The sequence below is a fragment of the Nicotiana tabacum genome, chromosome 8, assembly GCF_000715075.1.
Source record: "Nicotiana tabacum cultivar K326 chromosome 8, ASM71507v2, whole genome shotgun sequence".
Lineage (NCBI taxonomy): Eukaryota > Viridiplantae > Streptophyta > Magnoliopsida > Solanales > Solanaceae > Nicotiana > Nicotiana tabacum.
Window position 1 is genome coordinate 31,947,135 of NC_134087.1, and position 9,940 is coordinate 31,957,074.

The 9,940-nt window shown below is 39.1% G+C and overlaps 1 long non-coding RNA gene across 1 annotated transcript; it reads left to right on the plus strand.

The window, feature by feature from the left end:
* Positions 1–1,327: 1,327 nt before the first annotated feature.
* Positions 1,328–5,263, plus strand: LOC142162668 (uncharacterized). Its single transcript, XR_012693917.1, has 2 exons — positions 1,328–1,829; positions 4,570–5,263. It is a non-coding gene; the product is annotated as an uncharacterized LOC142162668 (long non-coding RNA).
* Positions 5,264–9,940: the final 4,677 nt, after the last annotated feature.

Genomic DNA, 9,940 nt, shown 5'->3' on the forward strand with positions numbered 1-9,940 from the left:
GTCAACAGCGTAGGTGATTTATAGTTCTGCTAACAACTTACAAATCTTCCTATTGCAAACTGGGGCAAAAAAGTTTCTTTTGTTTTATCTATTTTGCTATAGTAGCAGGCGCCCACCTGGAGAACAAGAGAATTCATTTCAGAGTTACTTCAAATTTCAAGCCAGTAGCAGGCGCCCAACTGGAGAACGAGGGAAGTTATCTCAGAATTCAACTCAAGATAGAAGTAGCAGAAGCTCACGACAAGAATGTGAGTCGTTAGTCCGAGATGACCCAAAAAAATAAAAATAAAAAGTGAATCCAAAATGCAGAAGAAGAGAAAGATGTGAACTGCTCAAGACATGGCTGAAGTCACGAGCATTACATGTCCGGTCTGGATCCGAATAAGTCGTGGAAGAATGAATCAGCACCTGCAGCTAGCAAAGGTTCAAATCAAAGTCTGCATGAAGAACCGTTCAGGAATCAAGATCAAGCTTCAGAAGACTAATAGATATGAATCTTAATACTTAGTTAGTCTTTTTCATTTTTGATTTTGATGTAATAACAGGACCACGGACCGGAACCTCGACGGCACCTTAATCAGCTCTCCACCTCAGTATAATCCATCACTCTTCCTAATTTTGAACTACATGTGGACTGATTCCTTTATAGCCAAGGATATGTAGGCAGCTCAGATACCAGGACTCAGTCATATTCTCCTTTCTTTTAGTTTTTGGTCTCTCTAAATAAGGGTCGGGTCAAAAAACCTGTCTCGTCGTTCTTTATCTGAAAACTCTTCGTGTTTCCAGTCAAAGAGGGGCAGCTGTAGACATGTAATTTTTTAGCCTCTCAAAGATTTTACATATTATAGCATTTAAATATTTAGTTTAGGCCTAATATCGCTATTTCAACTAGTTTTGACTCTTTTACTTTATTTTGTCACAAAAATAAAAATTAAAAAACTATTTTTTCTTTTATTTAGGTAATTGATATTTTATCTTGTTACTTTTAGTTTATCTACCTTTCATAAAATTCAAAAATACAAAAATAGTTCCATTTGTTTCCATTTTTATCTTTTAGTATGATATTTGAAAAATACCAAAAATAGATTTGTTTTAACGGTTAGTTTTATTTTAATAGTTATTTTACTTAAGTAGGATTAATTAGTAAATGGGGTAGTATTTTTAGTCTAGTTCAATGAGAAAGAATAAAATTTGTGCTCAAACAATCCACTTTTTAGGCCCAATTTTCGGATTAGCCCATTAAGCCCAATACCCAATGCCCACTAAGCTAACCTTAGAGACCCTTGTAGATACTGATCTTCCTCTCTTAACCATATATAAACAAATACATACACAGAGACGGAAGGATTCCCACCTAACCAAGAAAACCTTAGTCGCCTCCTACTTGAAAATGGAACCTCACCCATTTCTTTCCCTTTGAAAAAATCAAAAATCTATCCTACTTTTGATTTGGTTTGAGTTCAATCTCCAAAGAACACCAAAGACATTTAATCTCATAGATCTAGTTTTAGCTTTATTTTAAAACTTAGATTTTCATCTTCTGACTCCAAATTTCTTGTTAGTTCCAAATTCAGAAATAACACCCAAAACTATCTTGAGTTCTCTTTGATTCAGATTTATTGCAAGGATAAAGATGAATTTGTGATGCGATGCTTTGTTCGAATCGAGGTTTCTTTTGGGGTCAAAGCCGAGGTGTGTGACGAGATTCTCGGGTTGAGGTCCTATTAGCATTTTGTTGCCGACTTTAGTTTGGCTAATCAAATGGTCATGTACAAAGCATGGTTCACAATTTTGTTTATTAATATACTAAGAAGATTTGCTATCCTAAGGTCCGTCTCTTCCTCTGTTTTATTGTCTGATTAAGTTGTTGTTGAGTTTAACTATTAATTGCTTGTGATTTCATCCGTTACTAATTGGTATTTGGTTAAGTACAATATACAATACTACATGTTGTTGATTTAGTTGTTGACGAACATGGGTTAAGATAAGGCTAATTTAAATGGGTTATGAGCGTGATTAGGAATATGATACCATGGTTTTCTTGCGTGCTAATCCATTGCCGGTGAATGATCTTTCTTTCTTTTTGTGTTCATTTCTATTGTCAAGTATTAAGTCATGCTCATATGTGAAATCTTCATGGCTGACATGTTTTGAATAATATATAGTGAGATAATTTTGGTATTGCTGCATCAATAATAAAAAATGGAAAAACCAGCAGCTCTTTGAAATTGGGATTTTGGGTTAACTTTGTTTTAAATGGCTAATAGGTCGGGGAGTTTGCTTCAATGATAATGGGGCCTTTGAAGTCTAGTATTGGGACATCAATTTAAAAATATAGAAGATTTGGACTTTGTTATAATTTAAGGTGAATGAGCTGCAGTTTCTTTTAGTCAAATAAAAATAAATTATAGAATTCGGTCATTAACTGTAGAGTGTTGGTAAATATTGGGTTATGTTATTTCGATAGTTAACCCCTTTTAAGGGCTTTAGATATAAATGAGATTTTTCAATTTTAACAATGAATAAGTCTTACACCCTATCAACAATAATTTCATAGTATATGTCCTTCACAGTAACCTCAAAGTACGAAAAATAATATTTGAACATCGTAGCTTATTTTAGGCGCGACATAATCTATCATTATGATTGTGTACACGTTCGCGTGCCATAATTTTATTTTTAAAAAAATCGAAGTATGCGTTTGTGTAACTTCAGCCAAACTTCTTAATAATAACAAAGTATCTTTAATTGTTTACACGTACGCGTGAAATATTTTTTGACGCACCAAACAAAATGAGCACACATACGCGTGACTCATTTAAAGATAATTCCCTAATTACGAATAATCAAGCAATTTAAAAGCTTTAAAAGGTGAAATGCATATAGGTTCTAAAATGAGTAATTAAACAATTTAATTAAATCAGGTATGATTAAAGCGACCATGCTAAAATCACAGAATCCGGGAATGTCTAACACCTTTTCCCGGGTTAACAAAATTTCTTACCTGGTCTTCTGTGTTCGCAGACCACAAAAATAGAGTCAAATTTTCTCGATTTGGGATTAAAAATAAACTAGTGACTTGGGACACCATATAATTATCCCAAGTGGCGACTCTGATTAAATAAATAATCTCATTTTGATTATTGTTACTTTAATTAAAATAACTCCCTTATATCCCCCTTTCGGGTAAAAAGGAGGTGTTACACTTGGAACAAAAATGTGTTGGATAATATTTTCCATAAAAAAATATATTATTGTCAGACTTCGAGGCATTCAGAAATCTAATGCCTACCCCTTCAACACCTTTCTTCAAAATCTAAAAGGTCATTTTCTAGAGGAGTATTCCTCTATTTTCAAATGTGAAGAGGTCTTTTGAAAAACTAAGTCTATGATCAACTGGCTGATGGAGCGTGATGCTAATACTAGATTCTTTCATACGTCAACCCTCAATATAAGAATAAGGAATAAAATCATGGCCCTATAGAATGATGTAGGGAGTTGGATGAGAGCAGTAAGAAATCAAAAACACTATTAACCACTACTACTCCAATCTATTCACAACTGAACACCTGGGCTCACCGAAAAAGCACAATTTATAATTCCAATACTCTATCCAATAGGGAACAAGCTATTCTGAATGCCCCCCCCTAAGGATTAGTGAAATCAAAGTGGCCATGTTCTCGTTCAAACCTACAAAGGCCCCTGGACCTGATGGTCTTCATCCCTTTTTCTAACAAAGATACTGGAATATCCTTGAAAGCAAAATAACTCAGTTTTGTAATCAGATTTTCAATACCCTAGAAATGAAACCTTAAGTTAATAAAACATACCTCTATCTGATACCTAAGTGTGCCAATCTACAATCTATAAGAATTTCAGACCTATAGAGCTATGCAACACCATGTACAAATTGATTACCAAAATAATTGTCAATAGAATCAAGCCTGTCCTCCCTTCCATCATTGGCCCAAGTCAGGCCAGTTTCTTGTCCAATATGAGCCAGTGATAATGCCATCATTATCCAGGAATATATCAGTCATTTTACTAAGATGAAAGGAAAAAATTCTAACATGATTCTCAAGATTGACCTAGAAAAGGCATTTGACAGTTTGGAATGGTCCTTTACTAGGGACACTCTGGTGTTCTTTGGTTTTCCCCATAATATGACCAAATTAATCATGTATTGCATTTCTTCAAGCTCTATTTCTATCTTGATTAATGGGAGTAGGATTGACTTCTTTCATCCTAGTAGGGCTATCAGGCAAGGGGACCTTATGTCCCCTTACATTTCATCACGTGCATGGAAAGATTATCCAGAAACATTGAGGCTCAAGTGCAACATGGTAGTTGGTGTTCCATCAAAATTAGCCACACTGGGCCAAAAATCTTCTACCTATTATTTGCTGATGACCTAACCCTATTTTCTAGGGCAAACACCAAGAATTGTGCCACAATTATGGAGACTGATGTATTGTAGAATTGCGGCACTTTTGATACTAATTACATAGATTTTAGCTCGTATTTTAAAGAATTTTAAGCTATTTCTTATGTAGTTTTGGTTTTTTACAGTAAACCAGACTTGAAGAACCAAGAACACGGAAAAGATGACAAAAATCCATAGAAGGGCAGAAATGCAGCAGGTTTGCGACTGCAAAAGTGATGTGCGGGCCGCAGACCATCCCAACTCTGAGAGTGGATTTTGCGGTCTATTGTGCGGTCACATAACGCTTGTGCGAACCTCATAATGACTGCAAAAATGCAAAAGAGTTTCTATGAGAATGACTTTTTGGTACCAAATGCGGTCACGAAATCAATGTGCGTACCGCATAACAGAAGTGCGGTGGAAAATTGGACAACTGGAAAATCAACTCTGTGAAGGAATTGCAAATATGCGGTCCATGAAAGTGTTCTGCGACCCGTTCTACGGTCACAGACGTGATCTTCAAGGTTATTTTTGTCACTTTTTGACCCCAACTTTTAGCCCATTATAAATAGAATAACTAGGATTTTTATGGGATATCTTGTCTGAAAAAGAGGCTACACTTAGAGCATTGAATACACTATTATTTTGAAAGCTTTTGAAGAGAGAATCTTGTCATCTTTGTAAGTTTTATGACTTTATTTATTGCTTTTTTCTTGGATTCTAGTATGAGTAGCTAGTTTAAATACTAAGGTTGTGGACCCTAAATGGGTGTAATGTTAATGGGTGTATACCATTGAATATATATATATATGGTTGGTTGGTATCTATTCATTTCTCATGCTTCATTTATTGTTGATGGTTACAAATATTGACTAAAGCCATTTTACTCTATCTATGCTTGGAAAAATGGGTTAGGGTTAAGGGTGTATTGTGAGTTGGGCCTAGCCCGGGCCCGGGCTGGGCCCGTGTGCCAAACGGGCCAAATGGTCCGGTTCAAACGGGCCGGTCTCTAGTGGTGCAAAAGCCCATAGCGGGCTGGTCCTGACCAAATAGCTCATGAGCCCGGGACCGTTTAGCCCGAGACCGGCAGGCTTGGGCCGGTTCAACCGGGCCAAACGGGCCCCAACGACTATTTTTTTAAAAAAGTCAGATTTTTAAAATCTAGCCATTGGCCTTCAATTTTCAGTCGTTTGTAACTTTAAAAAATATCCATTTGGCCTCCAAACTTTGTTTTAACCCCAAACTTTTTATAATTACACGTTTTCCCTATTCTCAACTATAAATACCCCCTCATTCTTTCATTTTTACTCACAAATTCATCAATCTCTCTCAATTTATCTCTAATTTTCTTCTATAATTGCTTACTTTACTATTGCAATTTCGTGAAAAATTGTGAAGTTGGTGAATTGAAGTATTCAAGTCTTCAAGTCTTCAGCGATATTCAATTTTCAAGGAGTTGTTCGTCAATTGGTAAACTCATTCCAACTCTTAAGTTTTAATATTATAGTTTTGTTTGTTTTATTTAGTATAATTATAATTAATGTGGACTTTTCTTTGAAAAAAATATTTGGTGGTAAGGGTAAGGGAAAATCTAAAATTGGTGAATCTAGTCGCCAAGCTACTACTCTTCTCCCGGCTCCCTGACCCAGACCTGTTACCCATCCTCATCCACCTATTATTCTTGATAGTGATAACCCTTATTTTCAATTTTCCGATAGTTAATTTTGCCATGATGTTGCACCAGGTCAACAATTAAATGAAGAAGTTATGAATGCTCTTTATCCTAATCAAACTATCTTTAAAAATTATGAGGAAAATGATGATTTAGATGAAACACAACCGGATTTAGATGATACACCTACTAGTCCTGTTAATAACCCAACTGATACCCCGCCTGACCCTCATGTAGTAACCCCTACTATTAATAGAAAACCTTCTAAACGGCCCGAAATATCTGTTGTTTGGCACTTTTTACTCAACTAAGAGAACAAAATAAGGCTAAGTGTAAAACTTGTGGGTTTTTGATGGCTCATAAATATACTGTAGGCCATAGCGGTATGGGTAATTGTGACGACCCGACCCGTCGTCTCATGAGTTACCGCTCTGTTTTTCCCGTTTTCAGCTTCTTTATGCTTCATTATCTGTAATTGGTGTGATCGAGTCGATTTGGATTGGTTTTGGTAGGAAATGAGACACTTAGTCTCTTTAAGGAAGACTTAGTTTGGAAAAGTCAACCAGATGTTGACTTATGAGTTAGAGGGCTCGGATGTGATTTTCGGTGATTCGGTTATCTTTGGGGGATGATTTGTGACTTAGGAGCGTGGTCGGGAGTGATTTTGGAGGTTCGGTGTAGAAATTAGCTTGTTTTGGCAAAGTTAGTATTTTGGCGATTTCCGGTTGGTAGGTGAGAATTTGATCCGAGGGTCGGAACGGAATTCTGAGAGTTGTAGTAGCTTCGTTAGGTGATTTGGGATGTGTGTGTAAAATTTCAGGTCGTTCGGAGGTGATTTGGTCGGGTTTTTGATCGAATGCGTGTTTCAGAAGTTTTAGAAGAACTTAGGCTTGAATTCGATGTGAATTGATGGTTTTGGTGTTGTTCGAGGTGATTTGATGATTGGAACAAGTTTGAGTGATGATTTAAGATGCGTTAGTGTGTTTCGTTGAGGTCCCGGGGGCCTCGGGGTGGTTTCGGATGGCTAACGGGAAGAGTTTGGACTTATGTTGTTGCAGATTTTCTGGTGCTTCAGGTATTTTCGCACCTGCGGTTTGGAGACCGCAGGTGCGGTGTCGCAGATCCAGGTTGGGGGTCGTAGAAGCAAAAAAGGCAAGGATTGGCTGGGACCACAGATGTGGATAGGGAGCCGCACCTGCGGCTATTGGACCACAGATGTGGCCAGGCGGGACTTAATGAGGTTCCGCAGATGCAGAGTATCAACTGCAGAAGTGGTACCGCAAATGCGGTTATGGTTGGGCAGAAGGTATTTAAGTTCTTCTTCGCGAATTTTGAAGGGTTTCTCATTTCTAACTTCGGACTTGGAGATTTTGGACGATTTTGAAGAGGGATTTCAAGGAGCTTCGATAAGGATTTTTGGACCTAAAACACAATCCTATGGTGTTATTACATGAATTAAGACTGGAAATTTAAGAAAATCATAGACTAAAAATGGAGGTTTGGCTTGAACTTAAAGAGAGCTAAGATTAGGGATTTGAGGGGTCAATTGAACTCCGATTCTTATGGTTTTTTATATGTATGAACTCGTGGGGAGATAAGGAATCTAATGATGTAAAAATTTCTGAGTTTTGAGAAGTGGGCCCGGGGCTCGGGTTTTTCCAATTTCGGGATTTTTGATATTTTTCGATTGTTTTCGATTGGGTATTGTTCCCTTAGCCTATTTTGTCGTATTTGTTATGGTTTTGGTCAGATTCGACGCGCGAGGAGGCCGATTTGAGAGGCAAGGGCATAACGATCTAGAGTTTTGGCCGGCTTGAGGTGAGTAATAATTGTAAATGATGTCATGAGGGTTTGAAACCCCAGATTGCACAACGTAGTGCTATATTGAGGTGAGACACACGCTTAATGGAGGGCGCGGGGTCGTTTACTATTGGGGATTGTGACTTGGTCCATCCCGATTGATGTTTTTACCGCGTATTTGACTGAGACTTAATTGTTATCATCATGACTTGGGCTTATTACCATATTTGGGCTTCCTGCCGACTATTTGAATCCTTCGTGGACTTTTATCACTATTTCCTCACTATTTTGACATACTACTTGAATTCAGTCCTATTGATTTACACTGCTTTACAAACTCAGCCACTTTTACTTGAATTTGAGACTTAAATGATCTTTCAAATGTTGTTTGGGCTGAACACTACTGTTTTACTGATGCCCAAGGGGCTTGTGATGATTTCTGGACTGAGTGAGGCCGAGGGCCATATGTGAGGACATGTTGAGTGATATGAGATACTTTCTATGCCACGAGGTGGCTTAAGTAATGTGAGCCCGAGTGCCGAGTGATGTTGCCACGAGGTGGCTTGATATAGCGCTTGGGTCGTAAGGGGCCCCTCCGGAGTCTGCACACCCACAGTGAGCGCGGGTACCCATATGATTGAGAGTGAGCCCGAGGGGCTGATACTATGCTGAGTGACTGAGAGTGAGCCCGATGGGCTGATACTGTTCTGAGCAAGTTACACTGTGCCCGAGGGGCAGATTTCTACTTATTATTTAAATGTCAAATTACCTGTTTTACTTGGTTTTAAGGAATTCCTACTGATTTCTCATTGTTTCACTGCCTTAAATGATTTTTACTATTTAATATAGAATTACTTTGTGGCTTTACGTGTTTCATGCTTTCAGTCATTATTTATAATTATTACTCACTGGGTCGGAGTACTCACATTACTCCCTGTACCGTGTGTGCAGATTCAGGCATAGTAGAGTCCGCACCTGAGCACTGATTCCTTCTAGACCAGGCAGCAATTTGGAGAGGTAGTTGTTGACGTCCGCAGCCCCTTGTCTCCCCAATCCTCTATCATTTATGTTTTCTTCAGACTATTGTATCAGATTCCATACTTCGTAGACTTATAGCAGATTCTGTAGTAGCTCATGACTTGTGACACCCCGGTTTGGGCTGTGTCGGGATGGTTTCACTTTTGTTATTATCGATGCTTCCGCAATTATGGCTATATTAATCATGTTTTAGACTTGTTTATATTAATTAACTGTTAAAATAGGTGTTCTGTTTGTTTTGGCTGGCCTTGTCTTCACGAGAGGCGCATCACGACCGGGTTCGGGAATTGGGTCGTGACAAGTTGGTATCAGAGCCTAGGTTACATAGGTCTCACGTGTCATGAGCAGGTTTAGTTGAGTCTCGCGGATCGGTACAAAGACGTCTGTATTTTTCCTCGAGAGGCTGCAGAACCTTTAGGAAAAACTTCATATCCTTGAAATTCTTGTCGTGCGATTTTGGTGGTCCGAGAACTAAACTTCTGTATTCTATTCTCTCGCAGATGGCGAGGACTCGTGCTACCGGACGAGGTGGACGACCACCGGTACCACCCACTGAGGCCGCCAGACGCCGTGGATGCGGTCATGGACATGGTAGAGGTAGAGCAGCGAGGGAAGCACCTGTTGATCCACCAGCTGCCCCAGCTCAGGACCAGGCTCCAGCTATGGATGCTCTAGCAGCACCAGTTCAGGCACCAGCTATGCCCATCGTAATTCCGGGTCTTCAGGATTCCCTGGCTCAGATCTTATCGGTTTGCACTAGCCTAGCTTAGGCAGTTTCAGCTACCATAGCAGCAGCTACTTCATAGGCCGGGGGAGGCAATCAGACCCCTACTGCTCGCACACTTGAGCAGGTAGTGTAGGGATTGCAGACGCCGGGAGCACCTCTAGCTCAGCTGGTTGGACCAGTTCAGGAGTTCGTAGTTCCATCTATGCCAGACGATGAGCAGCATCGTCTCAAGAGGTTTGATAGGCTCCAGCCTCCTTCATTCAGTGGTGCTGAGGGCGAG